Below are 13970 nucleotides of genomic sequence, written 5' to 3'. Positions count from 1 at the left end.
CTATGTCTCGTGTTTTACCATCTCTTTTCTAGTTTTAACCATCAATGATAGAAGTTGATAAATTTTTGTCAGTATCCTATAATCATATTGATAGACACCGATAGAAGTCTATTGCTTATTAATATATATCATCGATAAAATTTAAAAATTTTTCTTTTAGTTTAGTTATATTTAATAAAATGTGTATATATATATAATATTATTCTCCAAAAATTTGTTAGGACGAAAAAAGAGTATCTTTTAATTAGTTTTGAGTTATTCCATGTTGCATTCATGGACCATAAAACCAATAGAAATAAACTTTAAAAAAAATACACCCTTCAATGGTTTCTCATTGATGACAATAATAATTATTATGTTATTATTGTTTGGATTGACATTGATATTACAATCATATTTGGAAATTGAATTTAAATTTTGGCATTTTGATCAACAATACACATTATTATTTTAAAGTTAAATTTCATAATTACAGATTTTAATTAGTTGGATAAGTGATAAAACCAACACCCATATGGGAATATAACAAGGTAAGATTAATAATTATTGAGGTACAATTTAGTGATCATGCTTTATATTTGTTTCAAAACATGTGGCATGTGTATATATATATATATAGTTATTATATTGCTTTGACCTTCCTTAATCATTTTTTCCCCATTTTAAAATAAGATACCAAACTTAGGCTAATTACAAATTGATATATATAGCTTAGCCCTAATTGATTCTATTTGTTAATTGAGACACGTGCATACACTTTTGTCCATTCAATGACACTAAAATGAGATATTTATAGATGAAACAAACTACCATACCTAATACAATTTTTAAATTGGATGCTAATTAGAAGACAGAGAGTAGTGGACATCATCCACTTTCCCCTACAAATCCATAGTTTTTTCTTTTTTAAAAAAATAGAGCCATAGCCATTTGAATTAATAAGAGCAATGTTTCATTATGATTAAAATTACAATGATATATAGATATAATAAATTAAAAATAGAATTTGAGGAATTTTAAAATAATCATGAGTGTCAAATTCTTGACGTATAGGACTGTTGTTGAGTCGTACTTTAGTTTATCATGTATTCATTTCAAGGTTGAAATAAAGGGAGAAGACAAATTAATTTTAATTCTTTTTAAGATGATTAGAAGGTATTAATGACAAATTAAATGTCCTAACTTTTGAGATTATTATTGCTAAAGTCAACACAATTCTCTTTTTTTTTTTTCAAACCTACTAACTATTTTATTTTTTTTAGACATCAAACTTGTTGATATCTCTTTTTTCAAGATGATTCTGTCATCATTTTTCTTTTAATAAATGTATTTGAAAGGACATTGACCTTATACAGTTTTTAATATTGTTAAAAAGGATATAATTCAAAGCAGCAGCTACATCATTTTCTTTATAAACATTTTTTTTTAAATGTACTTTTAAACATATTTTTAATCATTTAAAATTAAATTTAATCATGTCAAAATAATTTTGAATAATTAGAGGAGTGTTTGGTAATGGTTATCTAATAAGGTAATTTTAAATCGTATACTCTTAATTTTAGAATATATCTCTTTTTTGTATTTTTATCCCTTCATTTACAAAAGTTCTACTATTTATATATACCTTTTATTTTTCACTACTGTGGATGAATTAAATAAATTAGTAAGAACAATAAGTTTGTTTACAGTATCATATAATTTAGGGAAAATCTAAAAAAAATTGAAACTATTTATAAAAAAAATAGTAAAAAAATTGATAGATTTTGTTGTAAATAATTTCACTTCTTTTTTTGTTATATTTAAAAATATTCCTATAATTTAAGTATATTTTAAAATTAAATAACAATATATTAAATCTTTTTTTGAAAGAGTAATTAAAAGGGAAAGTTGTGGATAATACTATTTACAAGATATATGAAAATTTCAGATTCTATCGATTTGTATCAATGTCATCAATAACACTATTGTGAGACTCGTACTGAGAAAGACAAAAAATTGACTTAAGATAGACAAAATCTTGAGTCAAATTTGACTAAGTGATAAAAGAAGGTGTTTTGATTAGAACTAGGTGATAGGAATTAGTATTTAAGTAGTTCACGAGGAAGGGTTATGTGATAGGATATGATTGGCGTTATTGTACAGCTAGGCGATTAAGGGTCTTCGTGAGTTGGAACTAGGTGTTGAAGGGAGGGAACTTTTGAAAAAATTTGTGAGTTTACTTAATAGCCACATGTAGAAGTTTTAAGCTAAGCATGTTAAGTTAAACTTTAAGTTTACACGTACACCACTAAGAGTAAGAGCTGGCAAGATGACAAGAGTTTAAAGGTGACCAATCAATTTTAGGATTAATTAGTATAAATAGGGGGGTGAAGTCAAATTGTCAAGTAATTGTTACTCTCGAAAATTGGAGAGAAAAGCTAAGTGTAAAAGTGATGTTGAAGTGATTATGCGAGAAGGAGACGAAAAGGAGCATTTGGGATATGAGTTCTAGTTGTATGAGTGTTTTTCTTCAAAACATTTCATATGTTTGAAAAGTTTCTTTAAAGTATTTATTGGTTTGAAGTGATGATTTCAAAATGAATTTTCCAAAAGAGATTCATATGAAAAGCTTACGCTATGTTTTGTATGCTACAAATGATTGTGAAATGATATATGTTTAAACCATTAGTCTTTATGTTGTTATTTAGCTAATTGTTATGTGCACATAAAAAGTAAAGACAATCATGTATGAAAAGGTGTGCATGATGAAATGAGTCTTGCGATTCGACTTGAACAACTCATGGAAGTCGTGGACTCTGAATTTCAGTAACTCACACTAACTTATTTTTGTTGACATTTTCTCTCATATCATACTTTTAACATTATTACAAAAACCCCACTAGTTAACTTGAAAATACTTATAAATATAATAAAAACATTTTAGAGATATTTGATTTATTTGAGTATGATTTCAATTTGGGTCCATCCTTTTAATGGATAATTATAAAGGGGAAGAAAAAGAAAAAGAAAAAGAGAAGAAAGATGGCGTGGACTTAGTCAAACATAAAAGAAATGGAGATGTACTTGAAAAGAGAAAGCATGCGTTTTGGCCACTAAAAATTCTTCTTTTTAAATAAAATCTAAACCATAATACAATGGTGGTTGGTATCTAAAGTGGAGGCCAACTTATCTCTATAATTTCAATGGCCGAATATATACCCAAATATCTTGTATTTATTATTTCATAAATTACATATATTTTTCTAACCTTCTTAAATATAAAAAAATAATCTTTTAAGCATTATTAGATATAACAAATAAGTTTATAAAGATAATTAGTGATGGAATATATTATTATTCATACATTTTGCTATATATTAATATTATATATTTCTTAAATTACCTTCCTCTTTAATTTAGAATCAATATCAACATTTAGTTTAGCTCTATCAATCAACCTTTAAATATTGGTTAGTGTATCTTTTTTGTCTCTAAATTTGATTTAAAAAGTCTCTCATTTTTATCTCGGTTTAAAGATCAACATTTCATTTTAATTAACTAAAATAAGAATTAAAGAAGAAGATCAAAGGAGGATAAAGGGAGGGGAAAAATTATTTTTGTAAAAACATTAAATGACATGTTAATTTTTTAAAATAATAATTTAAAAATTCAAATAATATAAACCCTAATTATGAATTTTCAACTCTTGGCTATTTCCTTTTATACTTCTTTCATTTTCTTTTTTAGGAAACCAAAACTTTATAACAACACAAACACCAAAACAACTCAGAGTTGAAATTAAAGAAAGCTGAACACATATTTTGAAAGTAACGTAAAATTAAAAGTAGTATAAATATAAAATGAAGAATAACTAAATATTTAAATGTATATTTTAAAAATTTAAAGGTAAAATACATTTATTATTTATAACTAAGAGACTAACAAATATATATAGTTTAATTTTTAGTTTTTTAGGCAATATGGGTCATTTTGAAAAAGAAAAAAAAAAAAAAAAAAAAGGATTGAGAATAGAGGGAATGTGGTCTTATATAGTCAATGAACACAGATGATATGTATGGCAGCTGAAATCTTTGAAATTCTCTACCTCCATCAAAAAAGGGTAAATAAATTAGCATAATTGGATGAGTGCTTTTTTGACAAATGGTTGATGGTGACTATTTACTTTCTTCTTCTATTTTTCCCATACATCATTTTTAAAATCTAATTTGCCTTTTCCTAGAAAAAAAAAAAACTTTGTTTTTAAAATGACAATTTGGTTTTTTAGAATAATGGTATTGTTTTTATTAGAATTTCTATCATAATTTATGAAATTATTTTCACATTTCTTAGCATGAAAATTATCATGTTAAAATGCTATTATTAACTCTGTATTTACTTAGCTTGCTATATTACTTACAATAAATCTTTAGATAATAATTTTTTCTAAAAAAAATAGGTCATATATTTATTTATTTATAAATGTAACTTAAAACGTTTTGAGAATATTAAAAGAGTGTACGATGTATAATTAAGTGAAAGTTAACGTAGGATTGAAAAGAAGTTAGGAGGAGGATAGTCCTTTGAGTCACCCACAATTACAACATTTAAAAGACATTATTCATTAGGGGAAGAATCTTATATGATGTTGGAGATTAGGTTAGATTGCATTTCATTCCCTCTTTTCATAGGGACATACCCTCTGCCCTCCTCCCACCATAAAAGCAAATTAGTGGAATATATATGGTGTGCTTCCTTTTATTTAAACAAATATTTGAGATCGAGAGGAGTGAAGAGATAGGTAAATGTGTACGCTGTCGTCATTCGTCAAGTTGCTCTTACTCAAGTCTTTTACGATCATTCTCTGTTTGTTTTTTCAAGCACACTTTCTTTTCCTTCTTTAAGCAATGTCGGAAGAGTGTTAAAATTTATATCAACTTTCGATGCATATTTTGGTTGAGACAGACGAGAACTGGGTTGTTTTTATCACGGGGAGCACTATAAAAATTTAGAAACTATTTTCACATTGAACAGAGTCGTAAAACGTCTTAAAAAGAGCGTGATCCGCAACTCAGCATTCTTTTTAACGAGCTTAATGTTTTGCAAGTTCTATTCGAAGTTGTTTTAATTTCTACTATTTATTTTTGTAACGTAGAAGCTGTTTCAAAATTACAATACAATATTATTATGTTATATAGTATGTTCCAATATAAATTTAAATATTCAAAATGTGTAATATTTCAAACAGTGTGAGAGACTAAATAAGAAATTAAGGAGAGAGAAACAATTACTTCTTCACGCTTCAAATAAATAACTTTGTTAGTCCTCAAAATAGCATGAAAAAGGATAAGTATGGTATAGAAAACTTAATTATTTTATACAACAATGATAAGATCTTAGGATCAAACCGTCAATTTAAGAAATGAAAGCATATCAATCTTCATTAACATAAACTTACTTCAAAATTATATTAAATTTCAATGATATATCTTTTGTATCTATCTACACGTTGTTATTAAATAATTTATGATTTAGGGACAACCATATGTATGGAAAAAAAATCATTTAATTTGTAGTTACTTTTTGACTAGAGGCAAAACGTTGGAGGAAATCTCTCTCTAATACATTAATAATCATTGATTTGATTTGTTTAATCCAATTAGCACTTAATTATGAGTAATTAATTAGAGCTTTTCATTATGAGTTTGAGTTATGTGGCCAATTAGTTGACCAATGTGTGGAAGGAATCAAATAGCCTTTTCCAATTTTCTATCCTAATGCCCACGTAAACCATCAATTTTTATTGCACTTTTTAAAAATAATGTTTAACTTAAAGAACATTATATTTCAACAAAAACTGTAGTAATTTTAGTTCAACTTTTCTTTCTCTTTTTTTCTTTAAAATTATTAATTATTATACACCTATCAATTCCTAACTTCCCCTTCAATAATAATAATTATTATTTTTGTTTTCATCGTAGCTAGAGTTTTTTTTTTAAATCAAATCTATGATGGAGGATTTTTATGTACAAATTACTTTAAAATTTAAATGGAGAGGTGAAATTAAATTTAATATAATGTTCAATTTAGTATTTAGAATTTGATTTGATTTTTTATAATTTGGTGAAAAGTTAGACAACTTAGAATTTGGCAAGAGAATGTTGGCTTTATGAATTAAATTATTTCAATACGCTATTATTTTGAATGTTATAAAACTAATGAAAATATTTATAAATATAGCAAAATAGCACAATACTCTATTTGCAATAAATTACGATAGACTACTATTCATATCTATTTTGGGTCGTAGATAGTAGTTTCCATACGATATATTATTATGGATAAACTGTAATATTTTTCTATACTTTTAGCTTTTAGTTTTGAAAATTGTGTTCCTTTTTATTAAGACTAGTTAACTAGCATGGTTCTATCTTTTTTTTACATAAATGTTTAATGTTCTTGTTGGAATAAATAGTAATGGTTTGTGTTTCTTCATGAATTGATGCATCATTTCATGATTTTTAATAATTGAATTTTTGAATAGCTACGAATAAATCTATAAAAAGTTATTTTCTATTTGGTTAAAAACACATCTTTTTCATTATTCACAATCTTGACGTTGGTTGATCCACAAAATTTTATTCGTTAATCTTCTAGACATGGTTCTACTCTTAGAAAAAAAGTTGATCTATTATATCATGGGAGACAATTACTAGAATGAGTAAATTTGTGTTAACAGACATGTTAACTTAGATCTATAATGGATATATGAATTTTTGGTTGTCGTAATTACTAGTCCGCAAAATTAGAGAAATGAATGGCGGTGTTATGATGTAGATTAGTTAAGGGATTTGCTTTAAAATGTAGTATTGCATTATTTATTTAAAATATAAAGACAAAAATAATAAATTATGGTGCTTAATTTGACCATTTTAAATTTGTGTTTTATATAGTTTGAATGTGATATAGTTAAAGATTTTATGAAATAAAATAAAATTATATTTTTAATTAACTAACACAATTAGCTTGGATAAGTCAAGACATACTAATTTAAATATTAAGTAGTAAAGTTAAATAAGTTAATTCCCATTTGAAAAGATTAGTTTAATTCTCATTCTTATAATTCCTAAACTTGAAAATAGAAAAATTGTATCGTACATTTTGTCTTAAAGGGTAGGTGTTAAAGTCTTTACTCATGTTATCAAACTTGAGAAAAAGTGAGAGTTGAGATTTCAACCTGGTTTTCAAAAGTTTTGCAATTTAATTTTAAAAAATTAAAAAGGAGGGAAAAGTATATTTGAAAAGAGTGTATAATAAATTTCAAAAAGTGAGAAAAATAAACTTTTTTAATAAGAAAAAAGTGGACTATGAATTGGACATTAGGGTTTTATTTAGGGCAAAAAATGAAGCTGTCTCTTATGAGTGGGCAATTCAATTCTTTTTTTCACATCTTGGAGTTTTCATATGTTTCTTTAATGCTTTACACTTTATGTTAAAACACCTTTTCTCATTTTCTTTCTTTTTAAATATCACTTTATAACCTTACAATAAAATAAAATTTTTGTGATCGTGTGAATTAAAATCTTTAGCTATTAATTATTAACAACAAATGATTTTCATATAATAAAATCAATATAATTTATACTTACTATTATATTAATATTACTCGAGTAAATGCTTAAATCAACGCCAACCATGAAGGAGTACAAATCGGTCGGTTGATCGAATCAGTAGGTTTAGGTCGAAAAACTTTTTTTAAATAAATGTGGTCAATTTGGATTTTCACTAACCGATCGACACCCAACCGTATCCCTTCCTATCTCCGACCGACTACCTTCAATTCGATCAGCTCGGTTTATCAATCTATCGTCATACTCACTCTTATTTTCAATTGTGTTTCTAATATTTTTTACGCACATGTTCAAAATATTTGTAACAATCAATTGGTGTTTTAAAAACTAAAATTAGACTATTTATATTAATACGACTCTTTCAATTTTGTACTGAATATATATCAAATAGATTCTATTGGACCAAATATGAACATTATGGAAATGATCTATCAAAAAAACTTATGATAATTTGAAGAAACTAGAAATTAAACTTGTATTATTTAATATTAATAACAAAACCTTTTATTTTAATATTGAAATTCTTTTTGAGTATTGAAAAAAAAAAAAAAATGACAAAGCTAATCCCAAAATACATAAATGACATCAATTGAGACGTCACATTTCACTTATACCATACACATATATGAATGCTAAAAGTAGTGTTAAAACTAAAAACAAAATTAAGTGCCTTTTAAAAGGTAGTTAATCTTTATATTATAAATTATAATCCTTTAATTAACAAGAAATAAAGAAATATTATAGAAGACGTACGAAGTAGAAGAAAGTAGGTCAAAGTTATAAGATTTAAGTAATATTATAAATAGTAATGCAATGCAATAATTGACAATGTTATATGATGACATCATTAGGTAAAGGACATTAAGGATCACATGGGAAGAGAATCCATATTTTTTAAATTCATAATCCCACATAGTTAGACAATACATAATCTTCATTAAATTAATTGAAAACTTATTTTGTTAGTATTGAAAATTTTCGTTATATGGTCAAGTTCATTGAAATATTGCAGGATTATTTAATCCATAAAATAAGTAAGAAGTTTGGATTATATGCCGACATCTCCCTTGTTTGATGGATCTTATTTTATTATCTAAAATAACTTTTTCATTTATACTTCAAGATTTTATATTACTTAGTTACTTTTGTCCAAAATTTAATCTTTGTATTTTTAACCCACAATATATTTACTTAGGGTTTTTTTTAAAGAATAATAATTGAAAAAAAACTGTTTTTTTCCATTACACCTTGAAAAACTTTACAATATATTTTTTTTGAGTATCATTATTATTATTTATCTAATTTAGATAAAAATAAAATAAAAAATAATCTCAAGTTTACAAAAGTACTATAACCTATTTTCTCCTGCATGGAAAAATAGTCACGGTATAATTCTCTTTAATTTGTCAACTTTTTAGAAGACGTGTTTTGGCTGCATCATTTATGTATATAACTTTTAAATATTCTTTTTAGATAAAGTTTTAAGTAAAAAAATATAATAATTAGCTTAGCCCAATTTATTATTTATTTTTAAAAAATCATTCATAAAATCTGAACTTTTGATAATAATTGGATGTTTGACAGATTAAATTCAATATTCAATATTTAATCCTATAAAATTAAAAAAATATAGTTTATTAAATGATTTTTTAAGTTAAAGATATTAAATGTAAATGATAAGAATATTGGAGTTGAGAAGGTTGATAGAGAAAATATATTAGCATGAACAGTGATTATTTATTGTTTTTGTTCTTATTATAACTTTTTAAAGAGAGAGGATGGTCCCAATGGTGGGGTTGAATTGGACGGTAAATACAAAGTCAAAATGACTTCGAGTAGGGTCTCCCGGGCCCACCACAAGACTTCTCTCCTCTCTTAATTATCATTTCTTTTTTTCTTTTTCTTTTTTCAATTGTTTTCAATCTACTATGATTTGTTAATTGAAATTTATTATAATACGTAGATATTATTACAACATTTTCAATGGTCGTCTAAGGCTAGTAACATCTTCAACCCCTTTCTATTGGACACTAACACTATAAAAACTAAAAAGTCGTTCGTGTGACATGAAGTAAGTTTATTATAATATGTAGTTATTATAGCTTGTGAGTTATAATAGTTTGTTGGTTATTAATGTATGTGTTTAGGATGTAGATTATTATAGTTTGAATTATTATAATATATGTTTAGAGAAGTGAGGAGTAAATAAGAGAAATAAGAAGAAAAAGAAATAGAATAGTCATAATTTAAAAAATATTTTACAATACTTTTTTTAACAATAGTTGAGCGCAAAGGGAGTGTAAGTTACATTCATCTTCATACATGGGCTTCAATTGGAAGGAAAAAAGTTAAGAAAATATATCTATAAATATTTTCACCACGTGGTAGCGCGTAATTGGATACTTAGACGATAGACGAGGATCTAAAATGGTATTATTATTTATTAATATATGTGTTATTATTTGATTGGGTTCAGTTTTTCCGCGTCCCAGATTTATCGTCCCATTGTTCCAACTTGGAGAAAAACTTAAAACCAATCTTAATCTGACGTCGTTTTACTTCGCTAAAATCCACTCACAAAGTGGGGATCTCTGTCATTGACATTTCTTCAAAATTCTCATTCTTATAGAATAATTAAATATTTTCAAACTTTTAATTCCACATTGAACATATATATAATATATATATATAGAATTCAAAAAAAATAAAAAATTACTAAATTAATCTATACAAAATCAAATATTTTCCTCACATATTTTATATATGAATGAAGTTTAAATAGTGGACATAGATTAAATAATTTTTAAAAAAAAACAAAAGAAAAAAGAGACTAATTTTTTTTTTAAAAATGTACCTAATATTGAAAGAGATTTCTGACCAATTCAAATGCTTTCTAACCTAATTATTGATCATGTTACACTAAACCACCATGTGAAATAAGGATTATTCAACCCACATGCACATATATATATTTAATATAAGCCATACATATTAGAATATAGTTTCATCCATTTAAATCAATTATGAACAAAAGTCAACGTTTATTTATAACTTTAATTATATATTTTTTTATGATTAGGTACTAATTATAAATCATTTGTGTATGAGAATAATTTTATTAATTTAAGTTTATTACGAATTAAAATTCAAAATGTTGAACCAAAGGTATCAACGCAAATGGAAAAAAAGAAAATTCAAGGTAGTTGAAGAACTAGTTATTTGATTGTAGAAAAATAGGTGTATTAAAAATAAAATGTTATTATTCTATTAAAAAAACAAATATCAAGCCATATTATTGAAATAGTTGTATTCTCCAAAACTATATATTATATATTGTTTGGATCCACTCATGAAGTAGGGTGGTGTGTAGAGTGCACACCCTCCAAACTTGATCAATTATAAATAATATGTAAGGGAGTCAAATTTCAATATACAAGTAAGGTTAGGAGTTCGATTTTTGTAATTACTTAAAAGTTTGAGAGTATTGTTTTCTTGAGTTGCGTGACCATTGGCCTTTGGAATGTTAAATGAATATATAGAAGAAAATTTTGATGGGCAGCCCTTAATTCCATTATGGGTTATTAAGATAAAGAATATATGCTATGATTCTAAGCATATAATTCCTCTTTATCATTTACCTACTTATGAAAATTTGACACCAACTTCTCTTTTATTTTATTTTCCAAAACTAAAAAAATAAAACTTCTCTTTTATCTCTAGAAACCCTAATTTGGAATTTGAAGATGCTTTTCTTCTTCCCAATCAATTTCTCTTCCTCTTTATTTAGGAAATGGAAGATCGAGACTTTCTACTGAATTTCTTTGAAATTTCCAATAACATGTAGTTTTAATTTGTAGTGTAAAAGAGGGAAAAAAAACATCAATAAAATTGGTTAATAATGAAAGACTACCCACCAAATTATATGGGCATATATAGGTGTGACAAATAATTAAGTTTGATTTTCGAGATTAGTTGAAAAAATTAGTATTATTTAGTAGATAATTTTGATAGATGAACGAAAAAAACTAATAAATTGTGTAATTTTTCTCTGCTTATGCTACGTTTGTAATTGTTTACTAAAAGACATAACCAAACTATGACTGAAAAACCTCTATGGCCCTTACTTTAGATATAAAGTGAAACAAGTTTACGAAGTTAGGAACAATTCAAACTGAAGGCTTTTCAATAAGTTCTTTAAGCTTTGTCGATTGGTCGATTCAAATTGAAGGCTTTCAAAAATTTCTTTAAGTTTGATTGATTGGTCTATTTCTATGACACAAATTTAGGTAAGAATTAAGACTTTTAAACTTCACATTTATGCAAATAGGGAGGGAGGAACCAAAGTTGTGAAATCAATTGTACTTGAGAAAAGGTAGGAGGAATAAATGCACCAACAATTAAAGGACATTGACAAATTGTAGTGAAGAAGCAATATACCTAAATACCAACTCCCCTTTCTCTCATCATATGGATTGTTATCTCAACCTATCGATGTTAAGCAATCCTATTGTCTTTTTGCATCCCAATGGTCAAATGCATACAAACTGCACAACTTGATATCAATGGCCATTTCCTAAATGTGCTCACGTGAAATTACTCCATTTTAAACATAAATCGATGAAAAGGAACTTTTTATTTATGTCACAAAATATTTTGGTGTTTGTGACTTCTTATCATGTTACGAGTGTCTCACTCATAACAAAATAGTCAAAATCTGTGATCCAAATATTCATTGTTTGCCAATTGGTCTTGCAGCTACGTAAAACCACCATGATATTGCAAGGGAGCTTGATAATCACTATTTCAATGTTAACCACGACTTCTAAAATATCCATGTGAAGGAAGAACACTTATTTACCTAAGAAGATTCATGTAGTAGAGGCCATAAGGCTCCACGATGTAAGTATAGAAAAAGTTAGTTTTCATTGATTTTTAAGATTGGATCACCCTTCGTTAATGTATCTGAAATTGAGTCATCTATACAAAAATCTCTTATTTTAATTAGGTGATGAAAGTGTACTAATCTTATATCTTTTATCGTATTTGAACTGACAGTGATAAGACATATGAGTTAACATTACTCCCAAATACATGGAAGAGTATAATGTTTGAATTTTTAGGATATTTTTTTTAGTTAAACAATATGTTAAAGGTGAGAAATTTAGACATTTAATCTATTGGTTCAAAGTTTGTGCCCTATATATGTCCTTCTTTTAGAAGTAAAACAATTTAAGTTTCAAACAATGAAAGTTACTTCTTTTTATCACATTTCAATTGTAATGATTTGGGAATAGTAAGTAAATGTTTGAATTTTTGTATAGAGTGAACTAATAATTATATTAATTTAAATTCTGAACTTTTATAAGTGTATTAATTTTAACCACTTACTTAACTGATGATGATTGTATCAATTTAAACTTTCTATTATGTTTTATTTCGATACAAAATTGATATATTTAGGTAAGTTTGTGATTTAATTTGACACATTCCTGAAAATTAAGGGTTTAAATTGATATAAATATTAATTTGAGATTTAAATTGATAAAACCTTAATGTTTAAAATATAAACTGATATAACTATTATTGTAGGGTCTTAGTTGATAGTTGAATGTATTACTAATATTTTGAGAAAAAAAATTACAACATTATTATCCAATTATTTGGACAAACAAATATTTTGTCTACTCTTCTCCCAATCCCAATAACCTATCTATGTAAAAAAATAATTTGATGCGTTTAACTCATGTCATGCTTCAAAATGTGTGCTAAAGTAAAATTAGTTTCATCAATTGTTGGGTCTACAAATTTGAACCTATAATACTTTTAGGGTAGGATGATTAAGATATGAGTTTTGGGTTGTTTTGTAGATGTGATAAAATAAGTTCTAAAAAAAACCAAACTCACATGTGTACAAGTACAATTTGAAATACAAGGTGTACTTGATACACTACCAATCTACGCTGTACATACTAAAAAGTGTCATATCTACAAAATGGATAAAATGTATGACAAAATTTAAATATTTTGTTCTTGATTTTCTATCTCTATCATTTGAAAAAAAAAGGTTAGAATATAATCACTATATAAAAGTTAAAATTCAAATATGAGAGATTAAATTTTAGTTCACTTCAAATGGTACTAAGACTAACTAATATTTTTTGAACCTTCCATTCCTACAATGAAACGTCATGTTGAGCTGAAAAACCACAGAAAGTTAAGGTTGCATATTTTGGGCTTAATAATAAAATAGGCTTTAAATCGGCCATAAAAGTCCTCATGTTTGGGCTGTGGGCTTTATCATGTTTAATTAACAAAGACCGATTAAAAATTGAAGCTAATCCTCTCTCGACTGAACGCGGAAAA

This window comes from Cucumis sativus, unplaced genomic scaffold, assembly GCF_000004075.3.
Source record: "Cucumis sativus cultivar 9930 unplaced genomic scaffold, Cucumber_9930_V3 scaffold85, whole genome shotgun sequence".
In the NCBI taxonomy this organism is placed as follows: Eukaryota; Viridiplantae; Streptophyta; class Magnoliopsida; order Cucurbitales; family Cucurbitaceae; genus Cucumis; species Cucumis sativus.
This window is presented reverse-complemented; position numbering follows the sequence as displayed.